This window comes from Dipodomys merriami, unplaced genomic scaffold, assembly GCF_024711535.1.
Source record: "Dipodomys merriami isolate MVZ:Mamm:240054 unplaced genomic scaffold, mDipMer1.0.p SCAF_606, whole genome shotgun sequence".
Classification (NCBI taxonomy): Eukaryota; Metazoa; Chordata; class Mammalia; order Rodentia; family Heteromyidae; genus Dipodomys; species Dipodomys merriami.
In genome coordinates, this window is record NW_027206187.1 from 118,506 (window position 1) to 128,086 (window position 9,581).

General features: G+C 38.2%; 1 non-coding gene across 1 annotated transcript; it reads right to left on the reverse strand.

The window, feature by feature from the left end:
- Positions 1 to 4,083: 4,083 nt before the first annotated feature.
- On the reverse strand, positions 4,084 to 4,188 carry LOC138814752 (small nucleolar RNA U13). The gene has a single exon (XR_011368074.1). It is a non-coding gene; the product is annotated as a small nucleolar RNA U13 (small nucleolar RNA).
- Between the last annotated feature and the right edge of the window lie 5,393 nt (positions 4,189 to 9,581).

The window sequence follows — 9,581 nt, forward strand, 5'->3', positions numbered from 1 at the left end:
CCAGATGAGGTTGGAAGTGGTTGGTTTCCTGCCAATGGAGAGAAACCTTTCACTGTGGAGTGCCTTGTGAGCTGGCCCCAGGAGTCTTATGCTGCCATCAATAGGTAGAGGGTATTAGGGCTAGGACTTTATTCCAGCTAGAAAGGTGTGAAATTCTGGTTCCCTCCAAGTCTCCTCTAAGACTGTGTGAATTACACCACAGGCTCCTTCTCTGCATATATGAGTGAAGTCCAGACTCCCTGTGATTCTCCATTGATGTCACAGTAAGAAACTGAGCACTGCCTTGGGAGGTATCCTTTGCCAAGAGGTAGAATGCAAGCTTCCTGAAGTATTTGGCTGGAGATGAGCAGTTATTATCTAAAAGAGTATCATCTACCTACGTTGTTCTTCTGTATCCCACTGTTTCTCATGTGTCAGCTTCCGTTTGGAATATGAGGGAAAACAAGGAAACACCACCATGCGTTTCATTCAGGCCCGAAGGTCTTTGATCTTCCTTCTACTTGCCTCATGTTCATTTGATATGTGACATCCATGCTTATTGGTTGCGCTTGGTGGGGAGACAAGAAGAAATGCACCTACTTCATCTTGCTTACAAACTAGAAATCAAAACATTTGCGGAGAGGAGGAGTAGGGGATCAGTAGTGGGGCTTGAACTCAGGGCTTTGTGCTCAGGTCTTCATGCTCCCTCTTTTCATTTTCTCTATAAAAAACTGCTATACTATTCAAGTCACAACTCTATTTCCAGATTATTTTGTGTGCAACCTGCCTTTTTTGTCCTGGGGCCTGAATTCAGGGTCTGAGTCCTGTCCCTGAGTTTTTTTGCTCGAGGCTAACACTCGACTACTTGAGCTATACCCCCATTTCTGGATATTTTAATAGTTTATTAGAGATTGGAGTGTCATATACATTCTTCCTTCCTGGGTTTGACTTCGAACAAAGGTCCTTTGATCTCATCCTGTTGAGTCACAAGGATTACACGTCTAGTCATTGTCCTCCATTATTTCCCCACTTACACTTATCAGGAGCAACTGAAATCACAGTATCCTCATTCTGTTTTTCTCCCTGAGGAACAAACTAGAAGATTATGAATAACTTACCCAAGATTCCCCTCAAGGAAAATATGTATGTTTTAATAACACATCTGTGAATTTGCATGTTTGATGACACAAGTTCACCCAAGTATTTTTTTTTGTTATTGTTAAAAACCATACAGAGGGGTTACAATTGCATGGGAAGGTAATGAGTACATTTCTTATCAAGCCTTGTTACCTCCTACTTTGTTTCTCATTCCCATCACTTCCCATCTCCTCCCCCTCCACTGAATCCCCTACCCCTCCCCCGCACCCGCCAAAGTTGTAAAGTTTGTTTTCGATATAATGTCTTGTACATCTCATTGTTGCAATGGGTCCACCTGTATCACTATTTAAACGATTTGGTTTTTACCTTCCCCTCCACAAATTATATCAATATCAAATACAGTGAAAGCACAGGTAATAGCATGGAGGAGGGACATATAAAACATCAAAGAAATCATCTTATAAATATGTTTGAGACAAGTGCAAGAAAGAAAAAAAAATTGAATCTTTATCTTGGGGTTCATTTTGCCTAACATAAAATTATCTTACCCTTTCTGCTTGTCTTAGACATACACTAGCAATTACAAATATGGGAAACCATGGAATCCATGTTTTTTTGGGCCTGGCTTACTTCACTCAATATAATTTTTTCCAAGTCTTTCCATTTCCTAACAAATGGGGCAATATCATTCTTTCTAATGGAGGCATAGAATCCCATTGTGTATATATACCATCTACTGAGGGGCATCTGGGTTGGTTCCATATCTTAGCTATGGTAAATAATACTGCAATAAACATAGTCGTGCTGTAAGCTTTAGTATGGTCTTCTTTGTGATCATTTGTGTAAATGCCCAAAAGTGAGATTGCTGGGTCATAGGGGAGCTCTACTTGGAATCTATTGAGCAATCTCCATACTACTTTCCAAAGTGGTTGAACAAGTTCACACTCCCACCAATAATGCAGTAGGGTTCCTTCTGTCCACATCCTCTAAAGCATCTGTTGTGATTAGAGTTCTTGATTATAGCCATTCTAACTGGGGTGAGGTGGTATCTCAATGTCGTTTTGATTTGCATTTCTTTTATGGATAGGGAGTTTGAGCATTTCTTCATGTGTCTATTGGCAATGCTTCTTCCTCTTCAAAGAAGTTTCTCTTTAAGTCTTTAGCCTACTTATTTATTGGACAGTTGTTTCTTTGTGAATTTGTTGTTGGGGATTTAATTTTCTGAGTTCCAGGTATATTTTGGATATGAGATGCTTGTCCATTGTATGGCTAGTGACGATCTTCTCCCAATCTGTGGGCTTTATATTCATCTTGCTAGCTATGTTCTTTGCCGTGCAGGAGCTCTGCAATTTCATGCACTCCTATTTGTCCAATCATTCTTTGATTTGTTGTGTTTCTGGGTCTCTATTAAGAAAATTTTGGCCTGTGCCAAGGAGACCAAGGGTTTCTCCTATTTCATCCTGTAAGGTTTTCAGAGTGTCTGCTTTGACTCAAAGGCCTTTAATCCATTTGGAGTTGATTCTGGTACAGATTGATATATAAGGATGTAGCTTTAATTTTCTACAAGTAATTAACCAATTTTGCCAGCACCATTTACTGAAGAGACTGTCTTTCTTATATTCTATTTCTTTAGCTCCCTTATTGAAGAATAAATGGCTATAGGTCTGTAAGTTCATTTCTGGGTTTTCAATTTTATTAATTGGTCTTGAGGTCTGTTCTTTTGCCATTACCAAGCTATTTTGATTATTATGGCTTTGTAGTAGAGTTTGAAATTAGGTATTGATATTCCTCCAGCCTGTTCTTTTTTTTTAATTGTGAAAATACCGCACAGAGTAGTTGCAATTACATGGACAAGATAATGAGTACATTTCTCTTTTTTTTGGAAGGGGGGTCCAGTCATGGGGCCTGAACTCTGGGCCTGGGTGCTGTTCCTCAGCTCTTCAGCTCAAGGCTAGTGTTCTACCACGTGTGTCACAGTGCCATTTCTGTCTTATTTATTTTAACTTATGTGATGCTGAGGAATCGAACCCAGGGCCTCATGCATGCAATGCAAGTGCTCTACCACTGAGCCACCTTCTCAACCATTGAGTATATTTCTTATCCAGCATTGCTGCCTCCTCCTTTGTTGCCCCTTCCTATACCTTCCTATCTCCCCCCTTAACACCCCATAATTCCCCCCTCCCCCGTAGCCAATGTTGAAATGTTCATTTTTCGACATAACAACTTGTACAACTTATTGTTGCAATGCGTCCACCTTTATCCCTATTTAAACGATTTGTTTATTCCTTTCCCCTCCACAAATTATACCAACATGATATAAAGTGAAAGCAGGGCTTATACTGTGGGGGAGGGACATACAAAGCAACAAAGAAATAATCTTACAAATATGTTAGAAACAATCACCTTAAAGAAAGAATATTTGGAAACTTATCTTGGGGTTCATTTCACCTAATACCAACTTTTTCTATGTCTCCAACAGAAAGAATGGCATTGCCCCATTTGATAGGAAATGAAAATACTTGGAAAACATTATATTAAGTGAAGTATGCCAGGCCCCAAAAAACATAGGCTCCATGGTTTTCCTTATTTGCAATAACTAGTATATTTGTGAGACAAGCAGAAAATGTCATCACTGTTCTTCCTATTAAGGATCAATTTTGCTCTTCGGGGTCTTTAATTGTTCCATATGAATTTTTGGATGGCCTCTCCTATTTCCTTGAAGAATGAGGTTGGAATATTGATAGGTATCACATTGAAATTTTGTGTAGCCTTGGGAATTATTGCCATTTTCACCATATTTATCCTTTCAATCCAGGGGCATGGGAGTTTTTTGCACTTTCTAAGTTCTATTTTGATTTCCTTTATCAGGTTTTTAATGTTTTGGATAAATGTATTCCTAGGTATTTTATTTTCTGTGGGGCTATTAAGAATGGAATTGCTTCCTGATTTCAGCCACGCTATTCTCATGGTTGGCATACAGAAAAACCATGGATTTTTTTTTTTTTACATCAGCTGGGTAATGTGCCCTAGTTGTAACAAGGTTTAGAGGGAGGCACATTTCACCCAAGCACATGAGAATCCAATCATCACACTTATGAACCGGAAAAGGATCCAGCCATGGGTTTTTGAGGGTTAATTTTACACCATGCCACTTTTTCAAAGTTTTGAATCAGCTGGAGTAATTTGGGAGTGGAGTCTGTGCGATTCTTTAAAAACAGATCATGTCATCTGCAAAGAGGAGAGTTTTATTCATCTTTCCCTATTTCGATTCCCATTATGTTTGCATTTTTTCTTATTGCTGTACCTAGGCATTCTAATACTAAATTGAAGAGAAGTGGACAGAGTGGACATCCTTGTCTCATTCCTGAGTTAAGAGGAAATGGCTTAATTTTTCACCATTAAGTATAATGCTGGCTGTAGGTTTGTCATATACAGCCTTTCTTGAGGAATGTTCCCTGGATTCTTATTTTTCCAGAACCTTCATCATAAAGGGGTGTTGGATCTTGTCAAATGTTTTTTCTGCATCTATTGAGATAACCATGTGGTTCTTATACTTGCTCTTGTTGATGCGATGAATTATATCAGTTGATTTGCATACATTGAACCAGCTTTACATTCCTGAAATGAATCCTGTTTAATCATGGTGTATGATTTATTTTGGATGAATTTGTGAAGTAGTTTGGCCAAAATTTTCTTGAGAAATTTTGCATCACTGTTCACCAAAAAATGGGTATGTAGTTCTGTTTCTTTGATGAGTTCCTACCTGGTTTTGGGATGAGGATCATGATGGCTTCATAGAATGAGTTCGGTAGTGAACTTCCTCTTTCAATTTCATTGAAGATTTGTAGGAGTATTGGTGTGAGCTCTGCTTTGAAGACCTATCAGAATTCTGCTGTAAATCCACCTGTTCTGGGCTTTTCTTAGATAGGAGGTCTCTTATTGCCGCTTCTATTTCAGTCCTTGATATGTGCCTGTGAAGATGGTTTAACTCATCTTGGTTTAGTTTCAGCATGTCAATATTTGCTAGGAAAAAGGTCCATTTCTGCCAGGTTCTCAAATTTATTAGCATAAGGGTTTAATAAGTATTCCCTTATAATGTTCTGAATCTTGGTTGTTTCTGTGGTAATGTTTCCATTCTCATCACTGAGTTTGTTTATTTGGGTTTGTTCTCTTCTTTTTGTGATAAGGTTTCCTAACAGTCTGTCAATTTGTTAATTTTTTTTCGAAGAACCAACTCTTTATTTTGTTGATTCATTCTCTGTTTTTTGGGGATTCTAATTTGTTTACTTCTGATTTAATTTTAATTACTTTTTTCCATCTACTGGATTGGGGTTTATCTTTCCGCTCTTTTACAATGAGGCTCAGATGTCTCATTTAATTGTTGGTTTCAGATCGCTCCAATTTGTTGATGTAGGAAATCAGAGAGGAACTGGCAATTTGTGTGTTCAGTTTTTTTCAATATCATGAACATTTGAATTTCCTTTCTAATCCCTTCCATGACCCACTGGTTGTTCAACAGTGTGTTGTTCAGCCTCCATGTGTTACCGGACATTCTTTTTGATGGCTTTTGGTGATGAGTTCCAATTTTATTCCTTTGTGGTCTGAGAGAATGCAAGGTATAATTTCAATTTGTCTGAATTTGGACATGTTTGCCTTGTCACCTATAATGTGGTCTATTTTGGAAAATGTTCCTTGTAATGCAGAGAAAAACGTGTATTCTGATGCTGCTGGGTTAAATATTCGGTAGATATCTGTTAAATCTATTTAACCTATGCTTTTGTTTAGATCTGCAGTTTCTCTGTTGAGGTTTTACCCAGTTGATCTACCTAGTGGTTATAGTTGTATGTTAAAGTCCCCAACAATTAATGTCTTTGGATCTTTGACAGATTTGAGAGAATGTTTTTTTTTTCTTGGATAAATTTGGATATTCGGTTGTTTGGCAAATAAATATTTGCCATTGTAATATGAAGGATACCTTAATTAGTATGTAGCCACCTTCTTTATATCTTCTCACTATTTCAAATTTTAAGTCTATTTTAGATATTAGGATTGCAACTCCTGCATGTTTATGGGGTCCATTTGGTTGTTTGATTTTCTTCCAGCCTTTCACTTTGAAAATTTATTTGTTTGTATGGTTAAGGTGACTCCTGAAGGCATCAGATAGAAGGATTTTGCTTTTTAATTGAACTAGACAGTCTATGTCGCTTAATTGTAGAGTTAACTCTGTTAATGTTCAGAGTTAGGACTGAGAGGTATTTTGGAATTCTTGCCATGTTATCTACCTTTTGGTGGTTGCAACATCTGGTTACTTTCTATGGTTCTTGGATTCTCAGTTTGGGTGCAGTTTCTTGACCTTTGTTGCGCTCTTGTTGTTTATTTATGTGTAGGACATCTTTTGTAGGGCTGGTTTGGGGGAATATATGTTGTTTCAGTTTTTCTTTGCTATGGAAGGTTTTTATTTGACCTTTGGTTATGAAGGAGAGTTTAGCTGGGTACAGTATTCTTGGTTGAAAGTTTGTCTTTAGGCCAGGGCATATATCATTCCAGGCTCTTCAAACTCGCCTTCTAAATATCTAAAGTATTCCAGGGGTACTGGATATAGACTGGCCAGCTGGATATACTCTGTGGTCTGGTGGAGCTCTCAAACAGTTCCCAGTTTTAGTGGGTCCTCTAGTGCAGGTGTTGGGGTATGGGTCTTGTTAAAGGTCTAAGGGTTCCCACCATCTGTGGTCTCCCCTGAGGGATACACTGTCTCTTCTGGGGTGCTCACCCTGGAGCTAGTTGTTGTTTCTGTGTGATGTAGGTCTGTGGTTGCTGCTGCAATCAGAGTTCATTTGAGATGCTTGTGGACTGGGCTGAACAGTGGTGGCTCTGTGTGATTCTCCTCTGTTTCTGCCTCTGTTGATGCTGTTTGGGTTGGTGCCATGGGATAGGACTACAGCAAATGGGTGAGGGAAGGGTCTCTGTGCAGGTTCTGAACACTGGGGTTTGTCTCTGTTTGTACTGTCCTGATCAGCTCCAATATCTTTTAGTTCTTCTGGTCTGGCCTTCTGTGGACGAACCATGTAGTTCTGGGGTTCCTGCTGTGCGGCCCAGCGGCTTTGGTGGGATGGAACCCCTCTGTTCCGAGAGTGAAGGGTGGGGGTTGGATCTTTGTGCAGGCTCCCAGCTCAGAGGTTTCTCTGTTTGTTGCAATCAGCGGGTCCAACACTGGTACCTCAGTCATCTTTTGCAAGGGTGATTTGCATACAATCCCCTGTGTCTCTGGAGACTCCGGAAGCCCTCGCCTGGCTGGATTGGCCACAGCTTGGTACATTGCCACATAGCCAATAAAGATTGGGGGAGTGGCCTTTGCCCTTCTCGGTTCTGAAATTCTTCCTTTTCATTTTTTTTTCTTTTTTTCTGCCTCCTGTTTTTCTCTGGGTGTTTGTCTTTTTGTTGCTGTCAGTCTCTTGGGGAAATTAAGAGTTGGAACTTGAATGTTGAAGTACCTAACACATAATAAAAGTTCCCTTACTACTTTCATAAAAAGTACTTTTACATTTTGAAGTAACATGCACATGCGGGCACACACACACACACACACACACACACACTCGTCTAAGGATTACCATGGTAAACTCTCAGAAGGCAGTTTTAGAAATGTGTGAAATTGCTAACAAATGCATTGGCTCAAGTTGTGCACGGTAATGTATTATTTATGCCTAAGGTCCAAAAGTTGTCAATTGGCAAAAACTAACAGAAATTTACATGATATACTTGTTGTAGCTTTTGAAGTGGCTTATTTATGTCATTTTACAATAATGCAATTCTATCAATGTTGATAAAGCTTTGCAGCGCTCATTTCTTTCACCCATCTGGATAATTTAAAATCTGTAAGCTTGTCAAGAAGCTGCTGCTTTTCATTTCACTTTAGAACTCTCCATGATAATAAATGAGAAGGCCTACATTAAAGGGCATTTATATTACCAGTAATAAAATACTCATACACTGGAGATAAACTAGATTTAAAAATGAGTTTTGGCTGTAAGCTTATTCTTTTTCATTAACATATTTTGAACGAAAGCATGCAAATATTTGAGTGTGAGCAGTTGTATTTTTTCATAAATAAGTTTTTTTTTGGTTTTATATTTCATGGCAAAAATTATTGAGTAGAAGATACAGAGATTCCCTATATAACCTCTCCCTACATATCCAGGGCCTCCCACGCTATCAATATCCACTGAGTGTTACATTGTTCCAAATGACACATCATTATCAACTGGTATCTCCCACAGTTTCCATCAGGGTTCATTCTTGGTATATATTTATTCACATTCATGGAATGACCATCACCATGAATCTACCACAATGGCATCAATCTATTTCTCTTTATCCTGCCTTCTCATTTGTCAACTCTGTCCCTTGGCCTTTGGTAACTACTGACCTTTCTAATGTCTTCATGGCTTTGCATTTTTATGCCATGTTGTTGGAAAGGGTACATACATTTCAGAAATAGTACATATATATGTAGTATTCCGATTTTTTTCTTTTAACTAGTGATTGCTTAACTTTCCTCCATGTCTATTGCTGGATACTCATTTATATTTTAGCACCGATTACTACACTGGATGGGCCACACCTTATCCATTCAGTTAGCTACTGAAGTACATCTTGGTTCTTTCCAAGTTTAGACAACTATGAATAAACTTGTTGTAAACGCCCACATTGTAATTTTGTTTTAGACTTGAGTTTTTAGCATTTCAGTGTAAACAATAAAGAAGATGATTTCTAACAAAGCCTAACATTTTCACCATATAACCTTGCCATCATTTTCCTTATTCCCAACATACCTGTATAATTGCATTCTCCAGGCAATGAGTGAGTTTCTATTTATGGACTTCAACGTTTGGTTCAGTGAATGCTTTGGATTTGGGCCATTCTAATAGGGTTATAGTAGTACCTTTTGGTTTAATGTATTCCCTTGGAGCATTGTTCAGGCATATTTTTCATCCTTGCATATTTTCATAGCATATACGTTGGAATTTTTCATGTTTTTTCTTGTGTTGATTATTAATGGGGCATTTATCAGGATATTCAGACTTCTTTTCTTGGCCCTTAGAAAGATTTTATCCAATTGCTGTTAATTGTTGAATTTCTTATCTTATAATTATCTTGTGTTTGGAGCAAGTTTCAAGGAAATCAGCTGCACCAATAGCTCAATCTCTAGTAATAGCAAATAAACTTTAAATTTTGATACATACAGTTTACATCAATAAGCTTTGAAAAGTCCTGGTACACATCAATTGAAAAGTATAAGTTGGTTTTTTTAATCAAAGTTAATTCTATTAAAAATAGTATTTAAACTATAGGTCTGAGAATAATAGTTTCATGGTTTCACAGTTTGAAGCCTGTCTGGTTAGGAATGTCTGTCAAACTGTTATCTCCACTAAACAAAAAAAGTCTGAAAGAGGAGCTAAGTCTCAAGTGGTAGAGGACTACCATTGAGAAAAACTCTGGGACAG